At 42.6% G+C, this 12420-nt stretch overlaps 1 protein-coding gene across 45 annotated transcripts in view; it reads left to right on the forward strand.

Moving 5' to 3' along the window:
- Positions 1 to 12420, forward strand: part of Rbfox1 (RNA binding protein, fox-1 homolog (C. elegans) 1) — a 1527688-nt gene that overhangs the window by 1212172 nt on the left and 303096 nt on the right. For 6 of the 45 annotated variants that reach the window (XM_017317004.2, XM_030249129.1, XM_030249135.1 and 3 more), the window contains exon 1: positions 1 to 12420. This exon is cut by the window's right edge and continues 40658 nt beyond it. The exons of the other annotated variants lie outside the window; for them this stretch is intronic. The gene's annotated coding sequence lies outside the window, so the exon portion shown is untranslated. 45 annotated transcript variants of the gene reach the window in all.

Here is a 12420-nt window from a genome sequence, read left to right on the forward strand (position 1 = left end):
GAGGAGAGAGGGGAGGAGAGGGGAGGAGAGGGGAGGAGAGAGGAGGAGAGGGGAGGAGAGGGGAGGAGAGGGGAGGAGAGGGGAGGAGAGGGGAGAGTTTGTCCATGCACATTTAGGAGTAAATGGGACATTCCTTTCTATTTCTGGGGAAATCTCACCATGTTCATCTTAGCTACAGTCTTCCTGGTATCAGAAAACTTGAGAAGGCAACATTCTGGTGAGAACTAAGTCAGCTGCTCCACGGGAAGTGTGGCTTGGAGTGACTTTCCTGAATGCTCTGCAAGGTAGAGGAATGAATCCTCCCCATGGGGCAGAATGCTTGTTCTCCTGTCATGTGAAGAGCCTGTATTCTGGGATTCATTGTAAATGTCTGGGCAGTGTTGTAGGCACTTTGCCAAGGCACAGCTCTGAGCTCTCTTTGTTTCTGACCAGAATTAGCCAGGTCTTCTCCTTTCGCAGTCCCTTCTTTTAGACAGTGCCATTAATTAGATGTCCACATTTCACCCACACTACCCAGAGATCACACCCAGGTCACCTTGAAGCCTTTGAGTGCATTTACTATCCTTTAATTTATCTTCATCAGTGGGCAGTCACAACCTCTGGGCATGGATTTTTTTTTTATGGCCATTTTAAGGGCAACACTGGTGTCTCAAGACCTTGAATGTCCCCAATAGTGAGAAAAACCCAGGGCTGGGGAGTTATCTCAGGCAATATAATTCTTGTTGGCCCACTCCAGGATCTGAATTTGATCTTTTAGAATGGATCCCCCAAACTGGGCAGGTGACATGCAGCTGTAATCCCAGCCCCGGGGAGGCTGCTCAGTCATCACAGCCTAATCAGTGCATTCTGACAGAACAGCAAGACCTTGTCTCAAAAATAATCTGCAGAGACATTGAGGAAGATATTGGATGCCAATCTCAGACCATTCATGGGAACACGCATGTAGAAGCATGTGCACACACGAATACGAACATGTGCCTCCACCCCAAATGAATGCCCTAACAGCAGAAACGCCATGAGCTGCCTTTGGATCTAGATGCGTGGTTGCAAGCCCTGGGCCTACCGGGGCTCTCTGAGCACATAGGAAACAAGTCCTGTGTTCTGTCCAGGATTAGAGAGTCTTTCTCCTCCCACAGAAGCCATTCCTCCAGGTCCTAGCTCCTAACTTGTAGGTGAAATCTATGCAGTGTAGCTGGTTGAGTCCCCAGAAGCTTCTGTGCCTAAAAGCCCCGCTTGCATCACTGTGCATTGTTCAGCACTTCTGTCTTGTCAGGTGCCTGTGAAAGGCAGCACTCAGGACAGCCACAGCTGACTTAGAAAGCTTCATGTTTAGCAGGTGTTCGCTCTTGAGGAAGATTAAAACCATTTTGCCTCAAAGAAAGATGGTGGTGGCACTTTCCCAATGTATGAAGGAATGGTTTTTTGTGTTCCACAGAGACTCACCTGTCCTCTGTTTGACGGAGTCTCCATCCCTGGAATGGAGGCAATCCAGGTTAGCCCAGGTGAGTTGGAGGGAGGCAGGTGGCAGGGACGAGAATGTTTCCTTGGCAGGTGCTCTTGGCCCTGTTTCTGCTCAACAGGGTAAAGGCAGACACCAGAGCACATGGGATTCACCTTCACACAGCAGATGGCCATGGAACGTAGAAAAGAAGACTTCTGAAATTTGATCATGCTGCAGCCAGGCCTAACAAAGTCTAGGGGGTAAAATGCAGCCAAAGAAGGCCTTAAGAAAGTGGTAAGGAACAAAATCAGGCTCTCCAGGCATTCTTAGAGAGCAAATGAATGGCACGTGTATACACATATACCTAAACACAAACCCACATCAAAATTGTGGCCTAGCAGTACATGCCTGTAATCCCAGTACTGGGGAACCGGGGAGGTAGAGACTGGATTATAAGTGCTCCCCTGTCAATGTCTGAATCAGAGATCTATGAGTTCAGTAGAGATTCTCTCTCAAAAAACAAGATGGAGTTTGATAGAAAAAGACTCCTGATATGGATCTCTGGACTAGGCACATACATATACAGTGCTCCATAAACATGCATGCATACATATATAGATATATACATACACACATGCACACTCGTGTCCACATGTGCCCTGCACATAAATAAGGACACACACATAAGTGAACACAGATGAACACAAACACACAAAAATCTACAGACAAGTTCTCTAAGTCTTAATCGAGCCACTCCATAAGTCCCCCAGCCTGAGGCCTGTACACAGTACATTTGGTCAGTTGGACATCATGATACAGGCCGTCTTGCTAGGTGGTGCTGCCATTATCTTGTTTTTGCAAGACTTTCAGCAAAGGTAGACTCACAGCAGAATGTGCTCAGCCTTGATCTTGACTTTGAGTCTAGATTAGTAATCCAGGGGATACTAGAGAGAGAGTTGATACTAAATACTGCTCAGCCTTGAGAGATTCTGCCTCTCCTGTGATGTCCTGGATATGAGACTCTTTTAGTTCAAGAGGGTAAAAAGCAAACCTAGTTCATCGCATTATCACAAGTGGCCTTTGAAATGATAGGCTTAGAATTGTGTTTGGCCCAGAATGAATTCTTAATTACAAGTATCTTCTCCTCCCCGCCCCATAGCTAGTGGAAACAAAAAATAGAGACCCGATCTTTTAAAGGTTGTTTGGCTGGGCAAAACGCCTAGCACAAAATGGGTCACATGGCTTGTGAGGCAATATGTCCAGCAGGTGCTAAAGGTCACTCTGAGTTTGCAGATCCCCACACATCTGACACTGAGAGCCATCAAGTCTCTTGTGCTGGGCCCACTTACGTTGCTTTGTTGGATGATAAAACCTTCTTGCTCACATCCAAGTCCATGTCACGGAGTGCTCAGAGACTTCTTACAGAAGTCCGAGTGGATTTTGGTTTCAGTGTAAACTAAGTGTCCTAAACCCTATGTCCTTCTTGCTGCTGTTTATTATCTGTGTGAAGTGGGAGGGACAGGCGGGTTTAGCACATGTCAGCTTCTGGCTTTCATTACTGACACTCAGCAGTGAGGGCTGGGGAGGGAGAAGCATATGGCTTTCCTGATATCTCTCCATGAGGAAAAGAGGGCATTTGAGGGGAAATATTTCTGAACAGGAAGCTAGAGCAAGATGGTTCTTGTGGGTGTGATGGAGAAGCAGCAGAGCCAGTCAGCTGCGAGGCTCCTGGGTCCCGTGCCAGCCCACACCTTTGCAGAACATTTTCAAGATTAGGAATCTGTGTCTTGCCGCCTGGAAGCAGTTGAGGATTTCAGAATCTATACTGGCTTGCATCTCACTGACAGCTTTGTCTGTCACATGGGTGTCTAGGGGTGAACAGCACGGGCAGAACCAGCAGCTTCTCCTATCTTTAGGCACTTGGCTGCCAGGAGAGCATTTCCCTTTCTAAGGGTGAATTCTGTTTACCTTGCAGTTCATATGCAGGAAGGATCTTAATATTGGTTACTGAATTTGACCTTTCTAATAGAAAAACAAACAAACAAAAAACCAAAAAACCTATCCTGACACATCATGGTTTTAATCTATTGGTCATCATATGTCAGCAGTTTTAGTATTTACTTAATTTAGCATTTTTCCTTGGCCATTCTTGGTGGCATCAGGATGAGTTTCTGTGGTTCAATACTAGAAATCTACTGTGATTTTTTTTTGACACAAACATTCATTAGTAACATGTTCAACAACCTCTTCATAATTAGGAATGTTGAAGAATGGGCTTTGACTACTGGAAGATACCAGGGAGTGACTGTTAGACAACTAGGAATGGCACTCACTCTTCCAGCTAGACAGTTCTCTTGATGACTCTTCCAAGATATTGCAGATTCCTGGGGTTTGGTCATGAGCCTGCCCTAAGGGGGTCTATTGTAAGAATCCCCAAGACACCCTTGGATCGTGGTCCCTGTGTTACAAACTGTGAGGTGGCTGTTGAAAAATGACGTTCATAGGAAAATGTAAACTCTACCGAGTAAGACTTTTAGATGCCACATGAGGATTGTTCATGTATTAGTGCAATGAACATGACAGTTACTGTCAGAAAAATCTGTCTGTTTGCCTGCCCACTTGCCTGTCTGTCTATCTATCTATCTATCTATCTATCTATCTATCTATCTATCTATCTATCTATCTATCCATCAATAATATACCATATATCTATCCATCAACATATTATCTATCTGTCTGTCTGTCTGTCTGTCTGTCTGTCTGTCTGCCTGCCTATCTATCTATCTATCTATCTATCTATCTATCTATCTATCTATCTATCTACCCATCCATAATATACCATATATCTATCCATCAACATATTATCTATCTGTCTGTCTGTCTGTCTGTCTGTCTGCCTGCCTGCCTGCCTATCTATCTATCTATCTATCTATCTATCTATCTATCTATCTATCTATCTATCTATCTATCTACCCATCCATAATATACCATATATCTATCCATCAACATATTATCTATCTGTCTGTCTGTCTGTCTGCCTGCCTATCTATTTGCCTATCTATCTGCCTATCTGCCTATCTATCTATCTATCTATCTATCTATCTATCTATCTATCTATCTATCATCTAACTGAAGTGTCCATCCACCATTCCTTTCTCTTCCTTCCATCCAAATGCATATCTTATTTTATCAATGGTAGATAGTGTTCACAGCCAGTGTCATAAATATGCAGAGCCCTTTCTTCTCCTTGTCACCATAAACATTTTGAAAGATATAAATGCCATCAGAAACAAGATCTCTAGATGATACACTCCACAGGCTAATAAATACATGGAAGACCTTTCCAGATGTTATGTAGCAAGGGAGAATTTAAAGTTATTACAAAAACGAGAATCTAATATGAGATTCAACTTTTTAGAAGTCTCAGTCTACACTCCAAACTATAGGCACTGTGAAGTGGCACAAAGGAATCTCACTGCTTCTCAGTACTGGCTTGCTGCATTAACATTCTTTTGGTGCAGTGACAGTCAATCAGGAGTTAGTTTTCCCCCCACAAGGGGTGTTTGAATATAGAGACATTTTTGCTCCTCACAACTGAACGTGAGGTGCTTCTGTCCTCTGCTAGCGAGAGGAAGACCTGTTCTTTAACACCTTACACTGCACAGGACATCTCCTGCAATAGAGAATTAAAACACCAAAATTATGAGGCGTACAGAGACTGGGGATTTCTAGTTTAGTGTGGCAGATGCAATATCCTTGTGTGGTTGTACACAAAGTACTATTTTTTGTGGAATACAGGTTATAAATAGGGAAAATGTTAGGGCCATATCTTCTTTAATGCCAATTTCATATCTATAAGCTAGTTTCCTACCCTGCCAAGAACAGGGTTGCTGAGAGCTACTGAGTCTGTCTGTTTCAGAAAAGGAGAGACTCAGTCTATTCTTTGTCATCTTCTCAGAAGTTTTCTGGGAGGATTTATACTGGTTTAGCATGAGTCACATGTTCTCTATTGAACCTATCTGCTGTTGACTTAGGTGTAGAGTTGGGTGTCACAGGCATGCCCCAAACTCAGGCATGTGTATAGAGTTCTTTCCCAAAGAAACCAAGGCTATTTTGCACCAGCTTTCAACTTCTGCTGGTGCCTGCTTCCATTGCATGCTCTCTTACTGCCAGGACATTTGTAAATCTGACATTGTTTCCAGCCCAGCTATGTCAGAGAATGTCACTTAGGCATTGCCAGATTGCTGAACACCTTGGCTGAATATCACAACAGCACAGGCTCCTGGAGAGGAAGCAAATCCTGTGTATGTTTCCAGGGAAGCTTGGCCTTGACATTTCTGGTGAGAATGCTGAACTTGGTTGAGCCTTGAAAAATCATCTGGTCCAGCCTTCTGTCTCCAGACTTGTGAATTTAGAATATTCTATGATAGATGGGCTCAGATGGGTACAGCCTTAAACGGCCCCATTTTTCCTTGCTGCTTTGACTGTGAGACCATGCAGTCATGTTTGGTCCTATTTGATATATTTGTTGTGCTTCATGGCAAACTCTGGTCACTTCCTCTAATGATATCGATAGCTTATCTTTTAATTCCACTTAGAAGAACTTTGTCAAGCCTGCATTGTGCTAAGCTCTGTTAAACCAATGCCAGAGAACCCAATTATAGAAGCTACAAAGACATTTGAGAGTAAGCACAGAAAAACATTTAAAGGGATTAAAGATCAGAAAGGGATTCCAGAGAAAACATTAGGTGCCATCAGGCAGAGAAACACAGAAGAATTAGAATATGGAGAACGAAGCCACTCAGAGCTATCTGGGTACCTGACTTTTCACCCCAAAAATATTTGATTTTGAGCATGTTTACTCTTTTAAAAAATAAAATGAAATGATCGATTATGTGTTTGTCAGGTGGACGTGTTTTTAAAGTCTAGTGTGAAATGAATTGCAGATGGGTTTTCTGACTGGATTTTCCTCCCTCCTTGGTCTTAGATAATATGCTATTGGTTGAGTCATGAAATCTTGCCAGTGGGCGCATTTACTGAGCTGACCAAGGTGCTCTTGGCTGCGATGTGTTAGCAGCTGTTCTCTAGGCACTGGCTAAGGTCCCCAGCCCCATCTTAGCTGTTGGCAGAGATGAGACCCAAAATTACATGGGGGCACATTGGGAATTTGCTGCTCTGAGATGGCGATTCTGATTAGTTTGTCCTCAGTTCCATGTTAGCCCTGAAGAAGTGTTATCATAGTGGAACCAGAGGGAATCAGACATGCTCGTTTGAGTGAAGCTGTCTTTGGGTTTACTTCAGTGTCTCTCTTCTTGATATACTCATATTCTCCCTCCCTTTCTCTCCCATTTCTCCCTCCTGTTCCCTCCCCCCTCTTCCTCTCTTTGTCTCTTCTTTATTTTTTCTTCCTCTCTTAGGCAAAGTCTCATTTAGTCCAGGGACACTTACACAGGGTCCTATTAATTTTGAACTCACAATTCAATCGAATGACCTTGAACTTCTGATCCTCTAGGATGCACTTCCCAAACAAAAGAATTAGCAATGTGTGTTTATGCTATGCTGGGGATCAAACGCTGGGCTTCATGAATGCTAGGCCAGCACTCTACCATCTGATTCTCAACCCCTGACCCCAGGGAGTTCTTGACTAAGTCCTTATTTACCTGCTTGATTTGCCCTCAGTTTCTTACAATAGAAATGTATGCATGTTCTCCTATGTGAGAGAAGCAGGCTTCTGTTCTTACTCCATGATCAATGTCTCTTCCAGGTTTATAGCATAGAGCAAGAGACTCACAGAAGCTCACTGGACTCCTGTTTCTTTTCACTGTAGACTTTCCTGCCTACACCATTCCTTATCATTGCCAGAGTCACAGTGAAGAGCAAAAAAGCAAACACCCTGTTGCTCCTTCCATTTGAAAGAGGTACCTCCCTCTTAACTGCAGCATACTTCTCTGTGTGCTTCCAGATTTTCTAATACATTAAAAGAAATTAACTTCAAAAATTTAGTTTCTATGAGGCTATTTATCACAATTTATATTCTTTCTGTTCCCTCTATCTCTGTCCATTCTCTCTTCTTTTTCTCCCTTTCTCCTTTCTTCTGTCTCCCTCTCCCTCCTCTTGTTACATGACTAAATATGGCATTAGCCCAGCTTTATAATCTCTCTTGAAAGAGATAGGAAGGAGGAGGAGGAAGAGGAGGAAGAGGAGGAGGAAGAAGAAGAATGGCCATACGTAATTTCACACTTCTGCCTCACATTGCATCAGCATTTTCCACTCTGATCATTCATCTTGAGAAGTGCTATTTTTGGAAAGCTTGGACATTACCAGGAAAGTAGCATCATTGATCGAAAACCTTTATAAGCTTAAAATGTTTCATGAAAGTGTCAAAACACCATTCATTTTCATTCACTTTGGAATGTACGGTACATATGTGTTGGCTCTGTGGAGAGGGTGGATGGAAAGAGGAGAGCCCTGGAGAGTTAATTAGTTAGTTAGTTAGTTAGTTAGTTAGTTAGTTAGCTCAGCAGCAGAGACAGTTCGCCCTATGTCTAGGAGGCTCTACCCAATTGTCATGAGGTAACAAATGGCAAATCTTTCTGTTTTTCTAACACAAGCAATTTTAAGGCCTGGCATGTTTACACATTCCTGAATATCCATGACTCAAGAAGCTGAGGCAGGAAGATTGTGAGTTGAAAGTTGCATTGGCTGTAAAGTTACTTGAAGGCCTATGGGGAATAAATAGTGAGTTAGAGTCCAATATGGATTATTTAACTAGTTAGAGGCTAGCCTAAATTATGTAGTAAGATTGAGGCCCACCTAGGCTTTACAGTGAATTCAAGGCCAGCCTGGGCTATATATAGTATGTTTGAGGGAAGTGTGGGCTATATAGTGAGTGGAAGCCAGCCTGGGCTATATAGAAAGCCAGTGGCTAATCTTAGTGTGTACCACAAGCCTATTTCAAACAAGTCAGCATTGAAGAACCAAGAGTTGGAGATGAAGGCCCAGGTGACCCTCTAAGTGTGAGCAATGTGTACTTTTGCAACTGTCCATTGGCCCATTTGACAGAAGCATCCTCTGAGACTTCATCCTTAAAATGCTTTTGCAAAGATGGAGTAGGAACCATGGTGCAGTTGCATTGTAGAAATCTCAGGTTATTCAAAACATTCTTCAGCATCTAGCCCTGTGCAACTATTTAGATGTAAGTTCTCTAATATTAAGCAATTCTTAGAACATAGGTCCCCTAGATACATGTGGTGATTTTCAAATGCTCTGGAGCCCAACAAGGCTAGTTGTAAGCATATACAGAACAGATACAGAACCTTTCATCATGGAGTGCTTTCCAATAGGAAAACACTGATTACTGGTTAGTCCAATAGAGAGAGAAGGGATCATTTTAAGGATTAGCTTGATCTTCGGAGCAGTAAGGAAAACAAGGAGGACCTGGGTTTAAATTCAAATTACCAGCTTGACCTTAAGGCAGCAAGTGAACTTTCCTGAATCCCAGGTTCTCTTCACCTATGTAGAGACCTACTCAACATGCTTTCTGCCTGCTCACCTTATATCCTTCCCTCCTCTCTCCTTCTCTCCCTCTTCCTCCTCTTCCTCCTTCCTCTCTCTAGCCCTCCTTCCCTCCCTCTCCCCTTCCAAATCTCCCTCCCTTTCATTCTTTTTGGTGGTATTGTAGACTGAATCTAGGACCTCATATGGATGCCAAACAACCTACACTCACTTATATTCCCAGTCCTCTTTCTATTGTAGTCTTTGAGATTGTCTCAGTTAGCTAGGTAAATGTGAGAGACCCCGTCTTAGAAAAGAAGATGTACAGTATCTGAGGAACAACACAATAAGCCTCTTACCTACACATACATGTGCATATATATCCACCACACACACACACACACACACACACACACACACACACACACACACACACACACACACTCGTGGAATGAATGAACGGATGAATATGAATCAGGGAACACTGGCCATTGAAATCTATAGTTTAGTAACTCCATGTATGACATCTTCCAATCCAAACAGAAAACAAGTGCACCCACATGCATGGGAGCCATTGTGCTCCTGCAGGAGTGAAGGGCTGACTAAGCCTTACGGGGAAACCCGCAGCCCCTTCCTTCATGCCTGATCCAGTTTTCTTGCAAAGTGGAGACCAGAGCAAGAAGCAAGGCAGACAGATGGTGTCCCGCAGACTCTCCCTCAAGCACTTTCATCTCTCCTCTCACTATTAATTCATCTGTTTGGATGGATACATTCACGCATGGAACCAAGATGAATAATAATGAGGTTTTTAATAACTCCCTGCATTTGCATTCCTAGTTACTCTTTACATGGTTCTAGCTGATTAAAATGAATCATTTACATAATTAACATATGGTTATAGTGTTGGCTTTAATATGCTGATTATCTCAATACTTTTGTCTGGAGTCAATTGGATTCTAACTGTAACAATTGTTTGAAGTGAGACTAGTTTATTCCTGGGAGGATGGAGGGGATATTTTCCATGGTGCCTGATTGGCAGCTGCACAACTCGCCAACATGGGCTCTATCTCAGTTTGATTATGTGATTGGAAAATAAGTAAACAGTAATAATGACAATGAACACAAAAGCTCCCACATATAATCTAGCAGGTATTTTCCTATCCATTGTCTCAAATTCTTGTAACCATTTTGCAAAGATGGTCATATTATCCCCATTTAACAGAGAGAGAGAAATTAAGGCTTCTGGGGAGAAGAACCTGGCTCAAGGCCATAGCATTTTCTGTCCCAAGCTTGACTGTCCCTCATACTTTCTTGCTCCAGAAACTATGTTATAGTTGCTCACAGTCAGTTTCCTGACCTGGGCATTGTTGACATTGTGTGTGTATGTATGTGTGTGTGTGTGTGTGTGTGTGTGTGTGTGTGTGTGTGTGTGTGTCTGTGTGTCTGTGTGTATGTGTGTATGTGTGTGTGTCTGTGTGTCTGTGTGGATGTGTCTGTGTGGGTGTGTCTATGTGTGTGTATGTGTATGTGTGTATGTGTGTGTGTGTCTGTGTCTTTGTGTGTGTGTGTATGTGTAAGTGTGGGACACACATATGGAAGCCCAAAATCAATATGGCCAATAATGTTGTCTTTTCTTGACTAGTCTCGACTGTTATTTTTTGAGACAGGGTCTCTCCATAAAACTAAACCTCACGTTCAGCTATGTTGGCAACTCAGTGAGCTTCAAGGATCCATTCATTTCTACTGCCCCAGGCTAGAGTTACTGGAACAGTCACCACTCTGGCTTTTTAGGTAGATACTTGAGACCTGGACTGAGTCATCTTGACAGCCCCAGTTGTCTGTTTTTCCTATCTTTAGTCAACATTAAGAAGCAAGCTTGTTGTCGAGGCTGATTTGTTGGTGACAGTGGTGTTAAGGTGACATTGCTGCGAGCATGTGTGAAGTTTGTGTTATATGTGACCCCTGTGTCTATTTCTGAGTCTTTTATTCATTTCTGCTGGGAATCATTGTACTTCTCAATCAAAGACATCTTTGTTTTATGAGCTCTGTGAAGCCCCACTCCCAGGATTTCTCGAGGGCCATTCTTAGTGTTCCCAGACATACTGCTCTGTAGAGTTCACAGCTGGCATTTCAAGATGCCACTTTCTCATTAGCAGACTATGGGCATGGGCGCCATTAGCTATGATCTGATTATCTTCCTCATTCACATTGAATTTGAAAGGGACTTAGGACAAAGTAGCCAATCGTTCCTGTTTAAGTATGAGATTCGGGAATGGAAGTGCTTCCTGAAGGTTCATGCATATTTGAAATGCATTTGGGGTAATTGCAGACATGTTGTCCACAATTAGTCTGCGGTGGGCATGATTAATTGCAAAGAACACTGACATTTATGCATAAAATGCTTGAGGTAAAAAAGAAACAGGGAGAGAAGATGACTAGAACAATGGCAAGTGGAATATTAATGCGCCATGACCCCAGAAGCAAAGCCCAGAAAGGGGATGGTCTATAGTGGCAGGTGGTACCTTAGGGACACACATACCAATGTGTGCATTTCCAGCCTGCCTATAATTTGTTTTCCTTTCCTCCAAAAGTGGCTAGTTTGGTTCAGGTTTTCTGAAGCCATATTGATTCTTTTCATTGTAGAAACCGAATCTCCTATAGCCCAGGTTGACCTTAAACTCATGAAGTAGCCAAGGATAGACTTGAACTCCTGATTTTCTGGGTTCCTCTTCTAAGTGCTGGGATCACAGACATGTACCACCATAACTCCCTTCACTGACGCTTTTGTGAAGCCATGGCTCTCTCTCTCTCTCCATATTTGAAACTCATAATCCCCTTTTGTAACAAATACACATGTGGTACATTCCTCAAGAGACATCAAGAATATATATATATATATATATGTGTGTGTGTGTGTGTGTGTGTGTGTGCGTGTGTGTGTGTAGGATAATCACTACTCAGACCAATCAAGCAATGAACGTTTGTTTATGTTAAAGTGATACATTCAACAATTAATCATCAGATATCACCACCCACCACCAGCAAAGAGAAAGGGAGCATGGCCTCTGCTTTACTACTAATTCTCAGTTGCCATTGGAGGGAGAGAGCACCCCAAGATCTGTAGATATGTAAGTTGATAATACATAGATGTATGAATAGATATTATTTATTTTCACACAAAGACTAATCCTCATCAGACTAGATGCCCATTTCATGGTTATCCATCTGGATTTTATAGTGTGTTATGGAGTCTCCTTGACTTGTCCTCTACTGTATGCCTCTTATATTCCTGATTTAATGACTTCCTGAATGGCCTCTGTGTTATTTTGAATTGTGAATATTAATAGCATGCATATACACTGAGTTTCCAGTATAAATAGAGCTATCTAAATCTTTATAAATATCTAAAGAGAACATGGATGCATTACCCTCAGTCACTCTTTACTGAGCTCATTAATCTCCTAGCAGTGTGGTTACAGGGTCAA

This window comes from Mus musculus, chromosome 16 (genome assembly GCF_000001635.26).
Source record: "Mus musculus strain C57BL/6J chromosome 16, GRCm38.p6 C57BL/6J".
Taxonomy (NCBI): Eukaryota; Metazoa; Chordata; class Mammalia; order Rodentia; family Muridae; genus Mus; species Mus musculus.